Raw genomic sequence first — 25,000 nt, 5'->3', positions numbered from 1 at the left:
AGGATAAAAAAAAAAAAAAAAAAAAGGCTCATGAGTCTCGTGTAGAAGTGGATGTAGATATGCACTGTAGATCAATGCCTTTTCCTACGATCTGACCGGATTGCGCCGTAATGCCTGTCGAGCGAAAGCGATCTGACCTCTCGCGCGGCGGTCTGAATCAAACGCAAACAACCACCAGATGTATTGATGTCGCCTGGAAAGAGCACGAGTGTAACACACAGCAGCCGCTGCGCTGAGTGCTTGCTTTGCTGGGTTGGTGAGACAAGTCCCACTGACACCACAGATTTACAGGAGGAAAAAACAGACTCGGATGAAAAGGTCATTGCCTACAGCGGCATTGACAGAGCTAAATAGCGAGCGAGCGGCGCCGCTTGGGTGGGACGGACGAAAGAGAGAGAGAGAGAGAGAGAGAGAGAGAGGGAGACGATATGTATTGAAGGATTTCAGTTAGAGGAGTGATTGAAAATGCAAGTTAATGATGTTGGATACAATGAATTAATTGATAGATTGATTGATGGATAGATTGGTTAATTAATTAATTCATTATGTATTATTTATATTTATATATTTTTTTATTTTTCTTCTTTTATCTTTTATCTTCTGCTGTCTATTGTTTTTCTGTTATTATTTGTTTGTGTATATTGCCATATTTTTATTGTGTTAACTGTCCATTTTTCCATATATTGCCATTTTTATTTTAATTGTATTGCTTTATTATTATTTTGACTTCTGTTTGATGTGAACTGTTGAGATGATGCAATTTCCTTCCAGGCATGAATAAAGTATCAATCTATCTATCTATCTGTCTGTCTATCTATCTATCTATCTATCTATCTATCTGTCTATCTATCTGTCTATCTATCTATCTATCTATCTATCTATCTATCTATCTATCTATCTATCTGTCTGTCTATCTATCTATCTATCTATCTATCTATCTATCTATCTATCTATCTATCTGTCTATCTATCTATCTATCTATCTATCTATCTATCTATCTATCTATCTATCTGTCTATCTATCTATCTATCTGTCTGTCTGTCTGTCTGTCTGTCTGCCTGTCTGTCTGCCTGTCTGTCTGTCTGTCTGTCTGCCCATCTGTCTATGTCGACGGTATCCGCATCCCGTGTCCCAAAGTTGACCCCTTGCTTCACATGCAGTGTCTAGCCACGGTCATTTGGTTCCTGCACATTATCTAAAACACAAACTGCAGTGAATCACAGTGGTTCACCAACACTTCCCACACCCATTAGTACGTACAGCCATCTGGACCAATCCTGGGAAGCTGTGGCTACGGGCACAAGGATGCGATGACGCATCCAGAAAATAACAAAGAAGGCCGTGATTAATCTCCCATTTAATACAGGAGGAGTGATGAACATAAGAAGAAGAAGAAGAAGAAGAAGAAGCCCACTGCTGTCCAACAGCCAAAACAGTTTGAAAGACATGGCGTTTGGATAAAGGAAATCATTGTGACACGTTTTTATTGTGTGCAAAGAGTCATCCCAACACCAACTCACATCAGAGCGAGAGGAAAGCAGCGCAAGGTCAGACCTCAGAGATGCATTCTCTGTAGACTTTCCGGCGATGAACGCTGCAGAGAAATATTCAAATTCTTCGGATGACAGAGCGAGAGAGAGAGAGAGAGAGAGAGAGAGAGAGAGAGAGAGAGGATATGTATTGAAGGATTTCAGTTAGAGGAGTGATTGAAAATCTATCTATCTATCTATCTATCTATCTATCTATCTATCTATCTATCTATCTATCTATCTATCTATCTATCTATCTATCTATCTATCTATCTATCTATCCATCCATCCATCCATCCATCCATCCATCCTGTTTGTTTTTCCTTGTTGCAACGTGGCATTTCTGGAAAGGGGATTCCTGTCTCTGTGACCCCTTCTTTTCTTCCTATTTTCTCTATCCCGGTTAGAGGTAAAGACTCTGGGATGCCGTTTGTTTTTGTGTGAAATTTGGTAAAGCCCTTTGAGACTTTGCTGTGATAAAGGGCCTTGTAAAATAAACCTGACTTGGTGTGATTCGTCCCATTTTGTTTGAATTCCACCTTTTATTTTCCTCCAGTTCCACGTGAAATACACATATTCAATGTTAAATGTACTTTTTTTTTAATTCTTGTTGAGTCATGCCGTATTTAATTCAATGGGGTGCCAGCAATAAGCTCGGAGTTGATGGGATTTGGTGTTATGCTTGCGGATGTTTCGGCGTAAGAGAAGCGAGGCAATAAAGCAGAGGCAAAAAGCCGTGTAAAACTGCAATGCCACATATTAGCATTTCATGTCCGGAAATGTTAATTTTTGCAGCACTTGGCTTAGTTTGATTATCAAAGCTTATTGCACTGCCTCTCAAATGAGGAGGGGGGGATCACAAACATATGACGTACATACAAAACACACAAAATGAAATAAAATATTTTCAGTGGATTTTGTGTCGCATGTGCATCCCTAATGATAAGTACAAGTTTGATCCAACAGATCTGCTCTCATTCAATGCTATTGAGCTGTCCTTACGTCTTGTGTGGAAACTGCTGTGAGGCTAGTATGTAGTTATTCTGGTGTTTTGGAGATTTGTCACAGCTATGGATGGGAATTTGGGTTTGAATCGCTGAACAACCTGTTATTTGTAATTAATGTTGTCTGTTGTTACTGAGCAGTGTGGAATCGTCAACTAAAGAAACGTTTCTTAACTCTTAGATTTACTTTTAAATGATCTTTGTCTACTGCTCATCACTCCCGGTGAGGTGTACAGCAAATAAAGACATACTTAGTGAGCTGGAAATATAGGAGTGATTAGCTTGAATCCCCTCGTCGGATAGAAGAGCAGAACCCAACAGGTGGATGTAGGGGAGTTTGAGGGAGCGCAGCAACACAGTTAGAAAGCAACAAAGCAGGTAGAGCAGGAGGGATTGACTGCTTAAATAGGCCGGCCAAATAAGGGCGTGGAACCGTGCGGCGCTGTCAAGATGTCTGACGAAACAAGCTCTGAAAGCTCCGCATCATTAACATAAATCTTTTTCCATCTGAATATATAATTATAATTTTTATTAAAGGAATGAAATTTTCATATTACTAATGATTTAATACAATGGACAATATGAGTTGCAGTTTGTGTACCGGCAGAACAGATCCACGGATGACACGGTCTCCCAGCTACTGCACACCACACTCACACACCTGGATGGCCGGAAAGGGGGCATATGTGAGACTGCTGTTCATCGATTACAGTTCAGCTTTCAACACCATAGTCCCCACCAGACTGGCTGTCAAGCTGAAGGAGCTCGGACTGAATAGTCCGCTGTGTGCCTGGATCCTGGAATTCCTCACAGCCCGGCCCCAGGTGGTCAGGGTGGGGAAGCACATGTCCAGCTCCCTGACCCTAAATACAGGATCCCCCCAGGGTTGCGTCCTCAGCCCCCTACTGGACTCCCTGTACACACATGACTGTGTGGCCAGGTCCAGCTCCAATGCCATCATCAAGTTTGCTGACGACACCGTTGTCGCGGGCCTGATCACCGACTGCGATGAGAAGGCCTACCGCGAGGAGGTGGCTGACCTGTCACTCTGGTGCCAGGACAACAGCCTACACCTGAACGAATTATTAAAAACTAAGGAGCTGATTGTGGACTTTAGGTGAGGATTACAATCGAGGACGCACATGCCCTTGGTGATTAATGGGACTTCTGTTGACAGGGTGAGCAGCTTCAAGTACCTGGGAGTCCACATCACAGAGGATTTAACATGGACTTTACAAACAGACACTCTGGTGAGAAAGGCGAGGCAGCGTCTTTACCACCTCAGGCAGCTGAGGAAATTCCAGGTCTCGGTGAGGATCCTCAAGTCCTTCTACTGTGGAGCGATGGAGAGCATCCTGACGGGCAACATCACTGCCTGGTTTGGGAACTGTACTTCTCAGGACAGGCGGGCCCTGCAGAGGATGGTGCGTTCAGCTGAACGTACCATTGGAACTACCCTCCCCTCCCTGCAGGACTTATACACCAGGAGGTGTAGTAGCAGAGCCCGCAGGATCATGAAGGATCCTCATCACCCCAACAACGGACTGTTCCAGCTGCTGCGGTCAGGCAAGCGCCTCCGCAGTCACACAGCAAGAACAGAGAGACTGAGACGGAGTTTTTTCCCGCAAGCCATAAGAACTGTCAATGCTGACCTTACCAGGGATCCTCATTGAGCCACACACATAGGCTCAACTACCTTACTGTACTGTATGTAGCATACTGTATCGCATACTGTGTCACTGTTCTGGGTTGTTTGGTGTTACCATATTGCTGCCCCGCACTGTTGTATACTGTGCTGTATTATCCCACAAACACTACCTCACTTTATTATGTATGATAGTATGTATATGTATGTGACGAATAAACCTCTTGAATCTTGAATTACTAATTCAATGTTATTGTCCAACTCATTATTAACAGAGAGCTTCTTAAGAGTCATGAACAGAGAAAAGAAATGAAAAAATGACCAAAACTATCTCTTGGATAAAGGGGACTCAAAAAGTATGCAAAAGTAAATCTACAGAGTAGAACAAGCTTTTTGCCATTTTGCTCCAGGGCCTCATGCCTCTGTAGTTCTATATATGTCTATAGACTTCTCTTACAATATAATGTTTCATTTTACATGCAAGTCACCCGGTTCCAATGCATTTACTCTGAACGAAAGCTGGCGGCTCCCCAAGTTCTTTGAGTTCTTTCATTTATTTCATGGAGAGCCTGATGTTTCTATCCACCAATGCCCTGCCACTGGTGTGTAACGGGAGCCGTGTCAGAAATGCTGTAAACAAACTGTAAAGTTGCTCCGTGGTTAAGACTAATCTCCGTCACGAGGTCTCTGTCCCCAGTCAGGGTATTTGAAACAGTGCGACATGTTTGGTTAAGCCGAATTCCACGCAGTTCCTCCCGCCGCTCGCTGGCACACTTCAAAATGAATGTGATGGAGGGGGCTCGTGCCTTTGACAGCGGCACTCATGGAACGTTTTTTCTCACACAGTATTTCTAACTATGGGGCTGACAGGGAAAAAAAATATTAATTTATTTTTCTGTTGCTTTTTTGAGCTTACATTTTATGTTCTGTCATTCTGTCATACATTACAGTTTTTCTCATCTAAGGTTGATCTTTCTGCTTCGCTGTTAGGTTTATGTCATTAGTTATTGTACATAACCACATTTTCCCGGTCACTTATAATTTTATTTTGTATTGTTTTTCTGTATTTTTTTAGGTTATATTTTGTTGCTTATCAATAGGTTTAGTATAATTTGTTATTTTTGCTGTTTCTAGTTAACTGTTAGGTTTTATTTCCACATTTTTCAATTAATCGTCAATTTCTCTTCAATTTCTTTTTTATAGGTTTTATTCCATTGCTTTATTATCATTGCCGATTTTTGGATGTAAGCTTTTGCTGACACTGCATTTTCACTCCAGGTATGGATCAAATCTCCGTCCGTCCGTCCGTCCGTCCATCCGTCTATCTATCTTTGTCTTCATATGTTCCGATACCGCTCGTTTGCCTTAATGTTTTGGACCGTATTTGACATTTCAAATTGCAACAGCCATAGCAAACGTCAGTAACTATTGCAGGTCAACATGGCTATTGATTTTCTCCACCGGTGTCTATCGGTCTGACGACGAGAAAATCAGGGCGCAACGGTCAATATTTCAGGGGTTCGGGTGTCGCCAGCGGTTATCGGGGCCAAGACTTTCTCCTCCATGTGCCTGTCGTTGTTGGCAGTCCGGTTAGTAACTTAAGAAGCAAGTAAGAATTAAGTAGTAAAAACCTGATACTGATACTGCCTGATACTGGATAAGTGATACCAGATGCTGCTTATTATGTCAGCATCAGCACTGCCATTTCAAGGTAGATAACCGGAATAAGCAATAACTAAGTGTGAACAGGGAGAAGTGGGGGAGTAGCACTTGCAAAATACAGCCGCCTCTGGCTGAACTTCCATATTTTTCTCTGTTTTACTACGATTAGGGGCAGTTTGGCGGAAACAGATTAGGCCGAATCTTAGACGAAATCACATGTTTAATATGGACTAACTGTAATGGCCTTTCTCAGTCATGGTTTAAAAAAGTCTCATACTTGCCCTAGTCTTGGTTTTTAACATTGGTTTTCCAGAAGGAAGATCAGAGCTAATCTAGGTCTAAGTGAAAGTTTAAATTAAGCCTGATCAGAGGCAGGTTTATCTTTGGATTAATGGACATGGGGCCTCCAGGTCGACCTTGACAACAGAGGAAATGGATCATCTGGACTAAGACCAGCACCAAGACCAGACAGAAGGAGCGGACTAGTAGTCCTTTGTCACCTTAGTCTAGGACTTCCTAGTCTACAATGCATTCATTTTAAATTAAGCAACGTCTCAGAAAGGCATTTTAAAATTCTGGATTAAATTAAGTCGGACTATTTTCGTCCTGATTCAGATTAAAACCCACACAGATTAAGCCCCTTAAAGTTCAAGTTCAGTTCAAGAGATTATTTGTCACATACATACACATACGGTCGTACATATATGCAGTGAAATGTCATGACACCCGGTGATTACGCACAATAAGCTCTATAAGCTTGAAAAATACGAAAAATACTCAAATGTGCGTAATCGACACGCGGTGCTCACGCAGGCGGCCGAAAGGGGCGCCGCCACAATCGCGATTCTGGGTTCTATAATTATATAATAGAATTAATTGTCTGTGCTGTATTAAATATACATCTAAATCCTCCTAAATGAAACTTTACCATAACTTACCTCCAGTACTTACCTCACAGAGCTTGCGAGCAAAGTCCAGCAAAGGGCGGGCGCAGTGTAGAACTTGGCAAAACGAAACTCGAAAAACTGTCAGCTTTTTGCAGGCACCAGGCAGCCGTCAAGTGGTATTATTGTTTACAACCCTGTTGCAAAGATAACCGTATCGCTTTATGTTTTAATCATAGCGTAGCTCTGTGAAGTAATGTACTGCAAGAAAACGTGTTCTTTGTTTTGATTATGAAGCGGACAATGGATCATTTGTTTGTTTCTAGCTGCTAGCGTTAGCATTAGCAACATGGCTAACACCACCGCTAGCAGCCTGGCTACTTTCCAAAGCATGGAACAACTGTAAGAATCCCCATTTGTGCTAGTAACCCCGATCTCAGTGCTAGGATAAAGGCAAAGTAGAACATGCGGTAGTATTAATAAGTACACAGCTTGTGTTACTTACTGGTCCAGTAGAAAGAATGGCAACTGAAAGTCTGTTAGGAACACTCTCAAGTCCCAGAGCTCTCTCCAGTGAGAGAACACCCGTCCCAGGATCACTCTTCTTTTACCTCTGTTTCTATCCCTCTCCCTCTTCGCCTCCTCCGTCAACAGGGTTGTCTTTTTTCTGTTGCCGGGTCAAGTTTTCACTGCCACTTCCGTCACTCCACCATCCGCCATTCTCTGCTACTGGTTGTGCAATGGTTGCCGCACATCATGGGACGCATTGCCCTAAATGGATCATTTCTCAGACGGTTCGTACCCGGTGGCAGTCCAAATGCATAGTGATATGGAGGCTTACAGTAAACCAATATAAACGCCGATGGTGTCATTATTCTATATCCATTACACCGTGCAATCAACATCAACTTCATAACGATAAGTGAAAGCAAAAAAGTTGTCTATTGCTCCTTCAAGATTTGGAGGGCTGAAAAACACAAACAATGGCACTCCGTCTCAAAAAAGGAGAAATACACACGGCGGGGGCTGTCATTCCACCCACATGTACGTATATGTGAATATGGCCTTTTGTTCTGTTAAGCGCTATACTGCGTGGCACCCAAAACAAAGTGCGGCATGCAACAAAAGCCCTTGCATATCATTGGAAAAATTGACAAAGTGCTTTGAGTGTTCTCACCATCTTCCAGTGCTGCCGCTAGTTTGTCTCTCTGCTTGATGCGCGGCACGGAGATAACTCGGGCGGGTAATCTCTCAAATTGAAGCCTTTTTGTGTGGAGTTTGCATGTTCTCCCCGTGCTCACATGGGGTTGCTGTGGATCCAGGCGACCCGCAGCAAACACAACTTTTTTGTCTTTATTCTCTTTCCATTTTTTGGTTCACATTCGGCTGCAACCTCCCGCTTAACCGGTTGCCACCGTGTTTAAACTTTCATCCAAAAATATGACGCAGCCCCTTCGACAATCTTGTATTGTTGGGGGAGCTGCTGCTGTTGGGGGAGCCGCTGCTGCTGCTGCTGCTGCTGAAGTGTGCTGGCGAAGCCAAACATGAAAGGAAAAGCTGATTTTTTTTTTTTGCACCACATGCATATCGCAAAAATTCACTGTCTGGAAGTATCTGCTGCAAAATGCTGGACAAGACCGAGCAGGAATGAGCTGAATGAGGAGTCTGGTAGAATCACGTTGATAACTAAGGGAGTCGGGCTTCAAACTGCGATTCTCCACTCTGTGATCCGCCTTGGTGCTCGTTACTTTTCTTCCTTAACAGTCATCTCGCATTTATTTTGCTGGGAGACACGCTGAACCTCTCTGACCTGAAGACGCCTTATCTGCATAGGCGCGTTTGAAGCGCTGTGTTTTTTGGACTCGACTTACATTTTTCCGCAGCTTCCTCTTTGATGTGTAATTTATGTCTGAGCTTGAAAGAGCCTCTTGTGATGACTCCTGTGCTGAAATGTGTATACTCTCAATGTTGAAAAAAATAATTTTCAATTATTTGCAATTTATCTACTTTTCCTTTCAGATTTGAATTTAGATAAACATTGCTGTACGCCACTCAGACAGTTAGGAAGTAAACAAACTATATTATTCTAAGCCTGTGTTGCATGTGCATGCCTATTCACTCTAAAAATGAATAAGTGGAAAAATATAAACTTTCAATACTCAATATCCTCAGATATAAATAAAATATGGGTTAAATTGTAACCGAGATATAAACTTAGTGAGCAGTGTAGGCTAGGATAGTTCATCTGGCAACACAGGGGCAGTTGTGTCAGACAACTTGACAGCGCCACATGTTTTCATAACCTTATAGACTTGCCTCATGAAGCAACCAATCCAACCCACTCGACGTGCTTTGCCGCCTGCTTGCTGTGTTGCTGTACTCCCTCCACCTTCCCGGCATCCACCTGTTGGCCGCTCGTCTTCTATCCAATGTGGTGATAGGAGCTGCTCACTCGTATACTTCTAGTTCAATAAGTGATGAGCAGTAGAGACAAGACACCAAACTGAAATGATGAAGAATACAGTAAATCTAAGACTGTCTCTGTCAGAAATTGTGTTTTTCTCAATGCTTTGGTCTAGGCGATGTAGTTTCATATTCTTTAGTCCACATGATCAATGTTGATACTGCAATCGCGACCATACACATCCAGCCACATTGGATTAATCCATAACAGTAATTCAATTACATTCTCGTTAAAAACAACAACATAAAAGCACACACAAAAAAACACAAAAAGTATAAAAACATTAGTAAAAATATAAATTTCTATATTTTGGGACGTTTTCCCTACATGCTTTTTTGTTTACCCATGACAGTCCTGTAAATGGTCTACTAGACACTAATATGCCAGATTCACATTCTCTCAGAGATTCATAAAAATACTTTAATAAAATAAAAAGTCGGATGTCATTATATTATTATTATTTATTATTTTTCAGTTTTCAATCAGAAGTTATGGTGAAGGAGTTGTTTTTCTTTACATTATCCCTAAAAAAGCCAGTGATGAATGCATGTATATACGATGCTCTATAAACAATATTATCCAGTAAACTAATATGGTGATGATCGATGTAATAGTTCAGTTAGAATTCAGGCTTAATGCCCCATACTCCAGTTAACATAATAACATAATGACCATTTTTTTTTAAATAAAACTAAATCTAATTTTCTTTTATTTATTTTATTCAAAAGCAAATTTACACAACTTCCAGAATGCAAATGGTTTATTCTATATCACCATTTCTATCTTAAGTTCATATCATAAATTATTGTATAGGACCATATCTTTTATTTTGGTCGTTTTTTATTTTCATCCTTTGTCCTTTATTTATTTAACTGTTGGGTCTGTTAGGTATTTTCAAAATATTTTATATATTGCCATTTTCTTTTTATATCAATCTATCTACTTGTCAATTGATCAATTGATCAATCCTACCTCTCTATCTATCTATCTATCTATATATCTATGTATCTATCTATCTATCTATCTATCTATCTATCTATCTATCTATCTATTGAGTAGTTTCTCCAATGCCAGTGTAGATGTAGCACACATACGGTATATAACATTCAGTTCTAGCAATTCCAATATTTTATGGAACATTTCTACATTTAAGGGTTTTATTCTTTTTTTGCAGGCATGCATTTTTTATTGTGTAAAACCAGTGGGTGTCTGGCAGGTGTCTCCAGTCCAGTCTATACTCAGTCTAGATGATGTTGTTGCTGAATTTCAAGTAGCCAGCAGATCAGTAGTATCTCACCGACTTAAAAAAAAAAAAAAAGGCGGAGAAGTAGGCCAGAAAACACAGGGGTGGCTTTAAATGACCACCCAAGGGTGACAAAAAATAGAGGGAATTGCGGAAAAATTCCACACATCACCAAAACAGGCACTTTGACATATGCCTTGTTAGAAAGCAACGCTGCACTGTATGTGACAGTATCATAGAGGAGTTTCCTGATCGTTTTCCTACACTGCTTACACCTGTGAAAGTAATTATTATTTAAGTACGATCTTTACAGCAACAACAGACGAAAGATTGTTTTGATAGTCTGGATGACACAATGGACATTCTAAAATACAGCACTCTGTGTATCTTGAGAAAGAATCTATACGCTCTATATTGTTGATCGGCGTCCTTGGATTCCGGTGTGAAAAGAAAACAGAAGCGTCGAGCCTTGCTGTAGACCATTTTCCTGTAAATTACTTTTAACATTCGTGAATCCTTGTCTTGGCAACACAGACATTAAAATTCCACATAGACGTAAACACTCCTCGTCTCTAAAGGCAAATTATTAATGTATGCCTTGTTCGGCTGTGATGCGCTGTCATAATTGTCAAATTTTGGAGCGAGAGATTTGGCTTCTGTCTCTCCTCGTCGGCATTGATGTGTGAGAGAGAATTCCTCTGATTATGGGTGGGTCTGTGAGTCTCTGGGTGTGTGTGTGTGTGTGTGTGTGTGTGTGTGCCTGTGTGTGTGCCTGTGTGTGTGAGCATGTGCGTTTGTAAAAACAGTCAACCAAATTATATTTTGATAGGTGATTGGTCAAAATGAGCACTTCATTTGCATATTGTAACAGTGATGAGAGATTCTCTAAAAAGCCGGTCTTACTTGGCCATTCATTATAGTCATGAGCGTGTGAGAGTGTGCATGTGTGTACAACTCCATACTAGTGGACTGGGGCTATTTTGCATAAATGCCTTTCCCCCCCACGGCCATGTGAATGGAGATGTGGATGGGGACAATAACAAAGGGTAAGTTATTCTCTGTGTGTGTTTGTGTGTGTGTGTGCGTGTGTATGTGTGTGTGTAGGTGTGTGTGTGTGTGTGTGTGTGTGTGTGTGTGTGTGTGTGTGTGTGTGTGTGTGTGTGTGTGTGTATGTGTGTGTGTGTGTGTGTGGACTGCTTGCTGAAGCATATGGGAAAAAACTGTTTAATTTGAACCCCTAGAGCAGTGGAGACCAAAGAATGATAAGAAAGCTGCTCATACAAAAGGCATTAAACAGCCAGTATTATGGTATTGGAGAAGTGCTGCGTGGATTAGGGCGAGGGCGTGAAGATGCGGGCTAAAATCCCGGGCCCCATGTCATTGCGCGACAATAATGAAACAAAACACACACAGAGGAGTCAAGGAAATCGCCACTGTTCGTGCACAGAGCAGGAGATGTTTGTGACATTGCATATCTCGGGCTTGTTGGACTCCGGCAATCAGATCAGAGTCCGGCAAATATGGAAGATGACGGCCAATATTCGTCAAGGGGTTTCAATGTGTCCCACTGTCGCACTGCGCTCTACGTAACCGCGTCAAATTGATTTTAATTCCAGGCCAGAGCTGTCACAATTGTAACATAATGATGCAATTATTGCAATTATCTGAGTTAACCGCAATCATTTTCTCAAAAGGTTCTACAATAATGTTTTCATCAAAAAGGGGAATTTTAAGCCAATGTGAGATATGCAATCGCAATTGAGTTGAAAATTAACATAAACACATGTTTATGTTTCCAATACCAATAAATGAGGCGCAGCTTGCGGAGCTAGGTCTGTCGGACAACTCGACCGCGCCACATGCTTCCACGCCCCTTATGGGTCGGAATATTTAAGCAGCGAGTCGCTCCTGCTCTACCTGCTTTGTTTCAGCTGCGTTTTTGTTGACGCTGTCAACAAAAACGTCTTGATCGAGACGCTGCGATGATCCCAGGAAAAGCGTGCCAAATGATCTTCGATTGAACACACCTCTTTGGGTGCGTGCCTTTTTTTGAAAGCCAAAGACCAATCAACAATTAACAACAATCTACGAATGCTACCCGCTCGAGATCCAAACCTAAAAAGCTATTTTTTTTTAATTTAACGTCTTCCTGTCCGCTCGTTCCTCTTTGTTGGGTTTTGGTGCCACCCCTCCCCTCTCCATTCCCCTTGCGCGTCTGTCACTTCTCAGAATTTGGCCGTTTCTCTCCTCCCGCCCTCCCTATCTACAGAGCCACGAACGTCAAGTGGGGAGCCAAAATAGAAGGGGATGAAATATGAAGCGGCGTTACGTAAGGTGGATTCTGTCAGAGGCGCAGGAAAGTTGAACCTCGCGGAGCACCCATCTACAAAAGAACAATCTGCGAGACAACGCCTACTCTCACGCACACATGCACGCGCACACACACACACACACACACACACACGCGTGCGCACACACACACATACACACACACACACACACATGCGTGCACACACACACACTCACCCACTAGGTGGTGACGCAGCAAACCAAGGAAGATGTTTGTGTCGACACTACTCTTGGGGCTGAGCAGCAGACACTGCAGCGCTCCTTCCCGAACGCCATGCACCACGTTGCAGCAGGACTGCACGCCTGCACGTCTCTCCGTGCCCTGTCTGACGCAGACGATACACAGGCACATTTTTCCTGGCAAAGTTATGGGCGAAAAAAAACAATGTATTGCTTTGATCTCGGGGCCAATCTTGATTGGAGAGAATGTTTTTGCTGGCAGAATGTCCGCATCAAAAAGACAAAAAAAAGAGAATTGGTCAGATGCCCTGTCCTCGGCCAAAACTCCTGTTTGGAGCAATGGTGGACGGGAAGCTGTGGGAGTTGTGGAGCTGTTTTGGATACACCTTTAATTGGATTAGTGAACAAAGTTGAGTGAGTGAGTTTGGCACTTTGCCATGTAAATTATTTTCAGATGAATTTTCCCATTGGCCTTGTTGCCCGGGCCCTCTCGCTCATTGCCAGTCAATTTAGCCAGCAAATGTATCCAAAAAGTATGCCCGTGTGGCATTGGCTTAAAGGCTAAACAGGAACTTGGGAAACGTTCTCCCTCTAAATCCTCCGAGAGGTTAAACTTGCATACACCAGAAATGTCATGGTTTGGCTACGTCTGCACCGAAACCCATTGTGTTTGCACACAGACAATGAAATTGGGATCGGAATATTCTCTGTTCCGTGTATCCTGCCCCTCAATCCTCATTACAAAACGTAAGCCCGAGAGAGAGACCAAGATTCTGTGTCTAATTCTGTATACTCTGGCAGTGGACAGTGTTACGAAACACGTTGTTCTCTTTGACCTCCATAGGTCTGTGTGTGTGTGTGTGCGTGTGTGTGTGTGTGTGTGTGTGTGTGTGTGTGTGTGTGTGTGTGTGTGTGTGTGCGTGCGTGCGTGCGTGCGCGCGCATGTGTGGGTGTGTGGGTGTGTGTACTGCTGGCTGAAGCATATAGGAAAACGGTTTAATGTGAACCTGCAGAGTAGAGAAAGTGCTTTTTTTCTGTCTATCTACCTGTCAGTCTGTCCATCTGTCTGTGTGTTCATTCAACTGCATGTTTTAGCATTTTATATTTTGTTACAGAATGGCAAAGTTTGATTTTACCAAAACAATCCCCCCTCAAAGACATTAAACATTTTCTGGGCATTGAGTGTAAGGGAAATCTAAATCCAACATCCGTTTCAATATACATGCTGTACACACTGTATATGCATACATATACACCGATCAGCCACAACATTAAAACCACCACTAATAACCACTAATGTTGTGTAACTCTCCCTCATGTCGCAAAAACAGCTCTGACCCGTGGAGGCATGGAGTCCACAAGACCTATGAAGGTGTCCTGTTGTATCTGGCACCAAGATGTTAGCAGCAGATCCTTTAAGTCCTGGAAGTTGCGAGGTGGGGCCCCCATGGATCAGGCTTGTTGTTCCAGTGCATCCCACAAATGCTTCATCGGATCGGACCCTGACCCCGTCCATCCACATGATGGAGAAGAAATCGTGATTCATCTGAGCAGGCCACCTTGTTCCATTGCTCCATGGTCCAGTTCTGACGCTCACGTGCCCATTGTAGGGGCTTTCAGGGGTGGACAGGGGTCAGCATGAACACTCTGACCGGTCTGTGGCTATGCAGACCTGCGATGCATTGTGTGTTCTGACACCTTTCTATCATAGCGGCATTAACTTTTTCACCAATTTGTGCTACAGTAGCTCTTCTGTGAGATCGGATCAGACGGACTAGACTTCACTCCCCACACGCATCATTGAGCCCATGGGCGCCCATGACCCTGTCGACTTTTGGTAGGTAATAACCACTGTATAGCAGGAACACCCCACAAGACCTGCCGTTTCGCAGATGCTCTGACCCAGTCGTCTAGCCATCACAATTTGGCCCTTGTCAAAGTGGCTCGGATCCTGTCAGTTGTTTTAATGTTGTGGCTAATCTGTGTACACATACATACAGTACTGTACATACAAACACACACATTCAAATACCTTGAAATATCTTTCTGTTGTTGGTTTAAATAGCTACATTGAAATATTACGCTTTTTCTCTTTCGCTTTCTAACTCGATCCATAAGCATTCAAAGCTTGAATAATTGGAAAATGAGAAGCTCAATCACATACAGTCGCTGTCATGGATGTTGTGATTATATATCAAAGCCACCACTGCTATTTGTCTTCGACATCTCAACAATTCTGCTCAGCATTCCAATTTGCTTCCGTACAAAACACAAATTTTTCTTTGTTTCTCCACTGCCATAAAACGAAGCCTACTCAACTTTATTTCCGTCTCACTGTACATGACGCATTTGCCAATAAAGATGTTCGGAATGATCCTGCACAGTGTTCCACGCCAAGCTGCACGTGTCTCGACATCTTAAAACACAACCAAATTAATGATGTCGTCGCTGAGATACTGGAATGAAAACCTTGCCCGTTTGGCACAAACAGCATCACAGAGATACAGGGCACCTCTGCTGGCAGAAAGAATATCGATTGTCTGTCGATTTAGATAACCTTGGATCGACTCTCATTCCGGAACACTGTAAAATACCGAAAAAGTTATTTGGCATTAGCCGCAAATCATAGTGTTTCTATTCAAAAGAGTGAGCCTCATTTATTCAGCCAATGACACATCCTTTTTATCCTGCTCGTTGGAGAAGATACCTGGGACCCCTGGACAAAACAAAAGCAGGTTCACCAACAATTTCCCAAGCTTGCGTATTAGAGTCAGGAATGATTTCTAGTCACACAACCAGAACATTCTACCATCCACAGCATACTCTTACGTAGTTCTTACATGGTATCTCACTGCTATGTAGACTGAAGAGTGAACATATTAGGGAGGTTTCGCCAGCACAGATTCGGCCTTACCTTAGACTAAATCACATTTTTAATCTGGAGTAACTGAAATGTCCTTTCTCAGTCACGGTTTAAAATAGTCTAAAATTTGGAAGATGAGAGCTAATCTAGGTCTAAGTGAAGGTTGAAATTAAGCCTGACCAGAGGCAGGTTTATCTTTGGATTAATGGACGTGGGGCCTCCAGGTCGACCTTGACAACAGAGGAAATGGATTATCCGGACTAAGACCAGCACCAAGAGCAGACAGAAGGTGCTGACTAGTCTTTCATCACCTTAGTCCTAGACTTCTTAGTCTAGAACTAATTATTCTTAAAATAAGCAACGTCTCAGAAAGGCATTTTTAAATGCTGGATTGATTGAAGTAGGATCATCTAAGTCCTGATTTAGATTAAACACCGTCTGCGAAACTGCCCCGCAAAGTACTCCCGCAATTCATTTTGTGAGTGTTGGAGAATATTTGTCACGACTGAAATAGCTCTTTAAGCAAGCATCACTGATGACCTGTTTCAACGTGAAGTTGTGGGATACCAAAATTAGGTTTGAACAAATTACTTTTCTGCATATTGTGCATATATAATGGCATGATTTGAAGCAGCATTAGTACTGCCGCATCCAACAGAATAATAATGTTGCCTTTGACAAATAGTTTGCTGCTCTCCGCATTGGGGACAGTTATTTGATGATAACCAAATAGCCAATGACTATATCGGCTTTTCATGCAAGACATGATCAGTCAAGATGCGATCAACATTAGGAGTATTTCAATGTGTGTGTGTGGGTCCCACTTCCCCCTGTGTCAGTTCTAACCGTGAAACATTGATAAGTCATCGGGCTAGGGCGCGATTCTTTTCGAATACTTTAAACAAGCACAGCGTACTCGGTGAAATAATCTGCGGATTGTGAAGGTCACTTTAAAGAGATGCCAGTGGCGCTGGCATTGAAACTGTGCTCAGCTCCTGGAAACATCCACATCACAACGATCCTTACATAAAAATGATTTCCCTTGGACCCGACTCAACGTGCCATTGTACAAACTTTTTGAAGGTTGCTTTTTATTGTCGAGGGTCGGCTGTCCACCGTGTTGTGGTGGTTTTTCGCCCAACAATTGAAAAGAATGAATGAGTGTTTCTTTGTGTTTTACAGTGTCTCCTTCATGGGGGGAGAATCATTCTAAGAAGAACTAGTGCATGTAACGATTTGTGAGTTTTCTGTCATCGCTACTCGGTTTTTCCCCTCCGATTCATATACCATGTATAGTTTTGCTGATGCTATTCCGCTTTAGGAATGAATGAACGAACAAGTGCTGTCCACTGGTGTCGGAGCCTTCTAGGTGTGGATGCTTACACGTGCACGAATGCACACACACACACACACACACACACACACAAAGTTCTTTGTTCTTTGGGGTCGCGTGGTAGACTCTAGTGACTCAACCCAAAATCTATTTTCCATCTGTCATCTCTAATACATTTTTAATGACGTTTTGAACAAAATCGAACACCAATTTTGTTCCCATTCAGTAGCTAACATTAACTGAATTCTATTAAGTGTTGAGCCCAAAACATATTCAAATTTTGCACATTGTTTGCATTTTTTTCCTCGGGACTTGCAACGAGAGCCAGAGAGTCCCATCACCGAAATTATCCATTTATGCATGTTTAGAAGCAGAGGCAAACAACTTCTTACCTCTCTCTCTCTCTCTCTCTCTCTCTCTCTCTCTCTCTCTGTCACTCCTCGCTCTCTCCCTTCCCCTCCTTTCTCCGGGAGATTGGCTTGAACGTTTCTCAAAAACGGTGTAAAGTGGGCCTGTGACACCGATTGCTAGTGCAGGTGGAGATCTTAAGTGTAGGACCCCTGGCCCCGGCACCTATCCATGGGTGTTCTCTACCCGCCCTTCCTGCTGTGCGGTCCAGTACTCCGGCCCAACCCCAGCCCGGCAACAGCGGCAGATGTTGCAGAGATAAGCTGCATCCTTTCTGCTTCAGCGGGCAGGCAGCAGCTGTGCGTCTCCTGGACTGCAGCCAGATGACAGACAGTTATTGGACAGCAGTTATATCACTGAACTGATCCACACTCCACTCCGCTAACTACTTTCTCATTTGTTCATTTGCGCTTCCCTACTCTCCCTATATCTCTCTCCTTTCTCATTTATTCTCATTATGCCTTTTCCTGTCAGTCCCTCAATCAATTCAATCAATCTATCTTTGCGCAAAGCCCGTTCCCAATAATTCAAACCCTGCAATGCGTTTCATTACTGTTTCCCTAATTGCTCTGTCTATACAACCCGGTCGCATAGTCATAGCTCGTAGTCACGACAATTAATCTATTGAATCGTGTCCCAGCGCAAGATTGTCCGACTTTTCTTGTGCTATACATAACAAAATTCAAACCATTTCATTTGAATGGGGAGATTTTCAGTTTGGTGTCAGGGGTATGTGGTGTGTTGGTGGTGTCGTTTTAGCAGCCACACTTGTCCTGGGTCTAGGTAATTGGGCCCAGGATCAGTGTGGCTGTATGCCTGTTGCTCGTTGATTGGTCTAATGAGCAACATGTAAAAGCCCTTGCCATGACATGCTGTCCATCTGCTCTGGGCTTGTTCCACCTAGCCCAAGCGTTACAATAAACTAGTGAAAAACGCCCTGAAAACGCCACTTGGGTGGCATGTGGCAGGCGGATCTGCCACAGTGGCGCCTGAACAGGGACTCTCCGGCATGGGGTAGGGACACAGAAGGGCCGTCCGAAGATCCACCTGAAGATCCTGGAGCCACCAGCAGGTTAACAGGCATCACCAGCATCAACCCTCCCCCGACTGGCAGCAGCAGCGCCCAGGGTGTCCAGTTGAGGACCGGGGGAGAAGTAGCCACAGCAGCCACCATGGGCCTGCAGCTAGCTCCTCCGTCCAGCAGCCACCGCCAGGACCATCGAGCAGCCCAGCAGCCAGCCCACCCCTGCAAGCAGCCCCCGCAACAGCCAAGCCGGGCCACGCCTTCACCAGCCACCACAGCAGCCCATGGCCCCATGCTCCTTAGGGAGGAGGGGGTAGTCTGTTCCGTCGCCCTGTGGGAGGGTCGCCGAGGTATTGGAACCCTGTGTTCGACTCTGTAGTTTAAGGTATATTTACCCTGTGTCAGAGTCTGGATTTTAGGTATGGGAACCCTGTTTCAGAGCCCAGGTTTTTTTTTTTCTGTGCTTTGGTGTCAGGGATATGTGGTGGGGGGATGGTGTGGTTTGAGCAGCCACACCTGTCCTGGGTCTAGGTAATTTGGCCAAGGATTAGTGTGGCTGTATGACTGTTGGTCATTGATTGGTCTAACGAGCAACAGGTAAAACCCCCATCCCCACACACAGTCAGGAGAGACCCCCATCCCCACACACACTCAGGAGAGAAGCCATTGCCACGACATGATGTCCATCCGCTCCGGGGCTTGTTCCGCCTAGCCCACTTTCTACAATAAACGTATATGTTCTCAACCCCATTGTCTGTGTCTCTGTGCCCGAAGCCCCTGAAAACGCCACTTGGATGGCGTGTGGCAGGCGAATCTGCCAGACTTACATTTGCCCATTTTTGGTTCTTCCAACACATCAACTTTAAGGATTGACTGTTCACTTGCTTCCTAATATATCCCACCCTTTGACAGGTGCCATTGGAACGAGATGATCAATGTTATTCACTTTACATGTCAGTGGTTTTGATGTTGTGGCTGATTGGTGTATATTCTAAGTGGCGGCCCCTATTGACACGGCCCCTATTGAAACTACCTAAAAACACATTTGCAGAGCTGTCCAAAACAGTTTACCTTGTTTTGGTAGCTCTTTTAATTACTGAGATATAAGGCTTCAAATGTGACCTCTGGTCAGGGTTCAAAGTTCAAGATCGATATAGGTTCCACTGATATAGGCTCCTCTCTCAAACGTACATATGTTAAGCTACAAGATGAGACCTCTCCAAAAATGTGTTTGGTTTTGTTCTACGACAGTAGAATTCTATTTAGATTGTGAATGGTCCTGGAATCCACACTTGGCAACCCACTGCTATGGGAGGGTTGAATTATTTTTCTTTGTCAGATATCAAGTACATGACAAAGAAAAATGTTAATGGTGAAATCATCTGCCCACTCCAAAAAGGAAGGCAGAGTTACAGCCAACATTCTGTTGACACTTAACATACTTCCTCTGGTCCTCTTCTCCTCCTCAGTTCACATCCGTTTCCTATACTTCCCTCGCCTTGCAATCCTCGCCTTGCTATGGGTTGCTTGTGACATTGGTTATCTTGGGATTTAAGCTCATTATGCTGTTTCACTCGTAGTAAGTCGATCTTGATAAGAGCGTTAGCGTGAGATTACAATGTAAATGTCAGTGTGGGATAACTTAATGAGACATAGACCCTGCCTCTTACTCACAGCTTTGTCAGTGAACAGTTCGCTGAATAAAATGGCGGTCACCACCTATGTGGGCATGTACGACTATGTGCATCCATCCTGGAAAATGGGGGGAATCTTTCCCATTGTGTCGCCTTCTCAAAGGTTTCTTCCAAATGCTTCTTCTGGGGAGTGTGTCCTTCCCCGGGTGGAGGTTAATGCTAAGGGATGAAATGGGTTTAAAAGCCATTTTAAGACGGTGTCGTGATTCACGGTTAGAGAAAATAACTTGTGCTTGTGTATATGCTTGTGTGTAAGCAAAGCATGAATACAGTTGGCGAGTTTGCATGTACGTATGTGTGTGCACACACAAAAACCACGACCCCATCTGTGCGACGATGTGTCCGCTATCAGTGGCAAATGCGGAATCAAATAATGCTTCCAGTAAGATAAGGAGCTTATAATGCAGTGAGACCATCTCATAATTAAACAGAACATGAATAATCCCCACAGACCATATTCCATTAATGGAATGTAGAGGGTGGATTTACTCCAACATTTATATATACGACTTCTAGCGCCGCCAACGCCATCCCACGTCACCGTGTCCTAATATCTCTATTAGGACATGAAAACCATGGCAGAGACAATAACATGATTCATCCCAAGTATTCATCCGAAAGCGACAGGCTTTGCGGTTTTGTCCGCGGCTCATGAAGTAATTCCAATTCCAATTCCGGTATTTTCCACTAAACACCTCGGCCACGTGGCGTATATGAGTCCGTTTAGATTGTAGCGGCCGATCGAACAGATCGGTTTGGACACGGCGGGATTTCTGAAGAATAAGGTCAGCGCCATATAATAGATACAGGGCTCTGCTCCATCACAGAAAGACCAAGGAATACATACACACACACACACACACAGAAGCACACACACAGACACACACACACACGCACACACACACACGCTGACACTGCGAGCAGCCGCGAAGTGAGAGCTTCGCATCTTTGGTCGGCCCGTAAAATTTCCTTCAGAATCACAGGTCTCAGGCATGAAATCCTCAATGATAAAGGGGAAACGCACACACACACACACACACACACACACACACACACACACACACACACACACACACACACACACACACACACACACACACACACACACACACACACACACACACACACACACACACACACACTCTTCCCCCATCCTTTGCTGGGAGATTGCTGTGGACGGCCCCTGCTCTTTGATGTGTGTGGAGCAGGTGGGGCGGGCGGGCGGGGGCGGGGGTGGGTTAATCCTTTGCTGGCTCGCCGACTGACTTACCCCGATTCCAAAAAGGTATTACCATTCTAACTCTGTAAAGGCAGACCTCCGCGCCTTCACCCCGGCGGCTCGGGGGGATCCTGCGTTTACATGCAAGGATCGTAGCTGCGAGCCGCGAGCAGCAGGCTGGCAGGGGTGAGGGTGGTGACGGGCAGGGGCGCGCTCGCCTTTCCTACTTATCAGTTTGCCCAGTCTCCGCCGGCACCCGGGGCCCCGTGCCCGCGCATTGGTGCATTTCTACTTCTTTTCCCGTAAAAAATAATATGTATTTGATCACGTGAGTGGACGCGTTTGTGGATCACCACATTATTGAGAACTGTTTGAGAGCTCCAGTGTTTGCGCTTTTTGTCTTAGACCGGGGCGAAACAACTGGCTGTAGTAGGAGGGGATTGGAATGCGGATTACTCACTATTACCCTCTGTCTCGCTGACAACTTGCGGTGATTAAGGTGGAATTAAGTCACTTAATCACCGATTGCACTCTGTTAAAATCACAACACCTTCTTGCCTCCCTGCATCCTGACCTATATTGTCAATCCCATTAAGTAAGAAGAACAATATTCTATGTTAACTGCATCGGCCATATATAGACATAACACTAACATCGGAGGTCGTTTGAGAAGAATCCATTCTTAAAACCTATTGTTTTATTCTTACGCATGCTGCGCAGCCGCCGGCGCGCGCACACGCGCTCCTGGCGGCATGAAAAAGCTCTTCAGCCGGCGTTGTCTGGGGATATGTTTGCGCAATGACATTTAGAGACAACGCAGCTGCCTTGATCTGTTGGCTAAGCGAGCGCGCTAGGTGGCTTCGACAGGCGGCCGGTTCCAAAACACAGCCTGCCAGGCGTCCGCGCTCTTGGCTCCGGGTAATGCTGTCAATAACGCTTATGCAAAATGAATTCAGTTCCGTGCGGGTCCGACGCTTTCAAGCGTCCCTCTCACTCGTTTTCACCGGTGACTGATGTATTGAATCGAGCTCTACTCGTGTTATCGTTTTACCAAAATGAATTACGAGATTAATGTCCATCCGTGCATCCAGTCACCCCGTACAGGCCGGTTGGATATTCTACTCAATATCAGTGGTGGAAAGGAACAATACGGTAAAAATACTAGAGTACAGTTTTTTGAAGCATCTGTACTTACTTAATTATTGCCCTTTTGGCTATTTACGATCTTTCACTCCATTACATTTCAAAGCAAATATCTGTACTTTTTACTTGACTACATTTCCAAAAGACATGTTTCTAGGTGAGTCGGTCTTTATTTATGAAGCACTTTTTAAAACATACTGTTGCAAAGGTTGCAGAAAAGAAACGCACTCAAAGAAAATTTCAGCCATGCACAGTGGCACGAAAAATAAAATACTATAAAGTGATAGTGAATAAAATAAAATAAAATAAAATAAAATAAATGCAGAGTAAGCAGAATGGAATATGAGTGAGAGACAAGACAAAAAAAAAAATTGAAATCTGAAAAAAATCTGGATTTATATTTGTATACTGTATCTTTGGAAATGACTATGACTCCACCTATACTGGGGTTTTTCATTTTGTACCTTTACTGCTTAAATACCTCAGAAATATACTGCTTTAATCTGTCAAGTTTGTTTTTCCATGATCCTGCCATATTTTTTATAATATTATTGTTATTTTTATTGTCTATCTATCTATCTATCTATCTATCTATCTATCTATCTATCTATCTATCTGTCTATCTGTCTATCTGTCTGTCTGTCTGTCTATCTATCTATCTATCTATCTATCTATCTATCTATCTATCTATCTATCTATCTATCTATCTGTCTGTCTGTCTATCTATCTATCATCTATCTATCTATCTATCTATCTATCTATCTATCTATCTGTCTATCTGTCTATCTGTCTGTCTGTCTGTCTATCTATCTATCTATCTATCTATCTATCTATCTATCTGTCTATCTGTCTGTCTGTCTGTCTGTCTATCTATCTATCTATCTATCTATCTATCTATCTATCTATCTATCTAATCATGATCTGATCTGATCTGCAGAAAAATAATTTATGAAGTATTATAGAATCAGGGGTACTGGATATAACTGATTCTAGCATTTACTTTTAATACGTTAAGTACATTAATGTTCATGCACTTCTATACTTTCACTTCAGTATAGATGCCATTGTGGTACTTTTGCTGTTACTAGAGTCCCTTTATTTCAGGGTATTTGTACGTTTACTTCGGTAAAAGCACTGAGTACTTCTTCCACCGCTGCTCAACAGTCATCCCTTCTCGGGAGAGGAGTCATTATCCGGTATGATGATGAAGCAAAAACTTCACTCATCTCGCCTGCCCTAATTCCGCGACGGGGCACTTCAATTCGGCCCCGGGGATGGATGAATGGCTCAGAGAGACGTTGCCATTTCCACAGTTACCAAATCCCAGCCAGTGGAAGCGAGAGAAAGAGAACGAGAGGGGCACCTTGATAAAGTTAGCTTCATATAAAGGTCAGTTGAGTCATAATTTCCCCCTGAATCATAGGTGAATGTTTATGTTGGCATTTTTGGGGGGCATTTTTGTCTAGTTCGTTAACAGATAAAAACCCAGCCCCGGGTCTGGCGTTCGCACCTGAATAGAGGTGTGAAAATAAGGTACCGCACCCACCGAACGCAGCGCAACACGTTTTGTGCGGTTGCGTATCGGTCTTGCTATTACAAGACAGATTGGAGCGGAATCGATCCGGTGGGTAATGGCGGCTGAGAAATCAACGTAATACCCATCCGATCCAAGCCGCCTGCCTCCCACCCGCCCCCCCACATGCATTCCGTCATGGTTTTACCGCCGCCGCTCTCTCATCTCTCTATTCCCGACACCGGCATCCTCATCAACCGCCGTCCTCTTACCTTATCTGCCCCGGGACTCACTCATCTGCTCATTCCTCATCTGGCCGTCGTCTTCGCTTCACTTCTCTCCCTTCGTGGAGGTCCTTTCACGGAGGCGGAGATCCCTCCTCCGGTCCGAGGATCCTCCTCGCGGCTCCCCTCTCCCGGGAGTCAGGAGCGTTGGCGAGCGTGTATATCGGCCTCACCCGGGGTGTTCCCCCCTCCCGCGGGGGTTCGAAATACACCCACATCTCCTGGGTGAATTTTCAAATGTGTGATCGCAAACCGCTGCACGCTGATCAATAGAAATAACCCATTATAGGTTTGATGCCAAAGTCAGTGGCTTGGACCGGCTCTGTAATTTATCAATTTGAGGTGAGTCAGGGCTGTTTCTTTGAATGGCTGTGTGTGGCCACGCCCCCCTCCGGTAACAGTGGTGTGAGGAAGGAGTAGTCGTATTGAGATTGACTAGAAATCAACAGACAAAATGGATGGCGGAGCTAGTTCTGTCAGACAACTCGACGGCGCCACGCGCTCCCACCCCCCTCAAGGGCCGGCATATGCGGAAGCAGCCGGTCCCTCCTGCTCTGCC

The sequence above is a fragment of the Zeus faber genome, assembly GCF_960531495.2.
Source record: "Zeus faber genome assembly, chromosome: 14".
NCBI classification, from domain to species: Eukaryota; Metazoa; Chordata; class Actinopteri; order Zeiformes; family Zeidae; genus Zeus; species Zeus faber.
Note: the sequence above shows the minus strand (reverse complement) of the source record.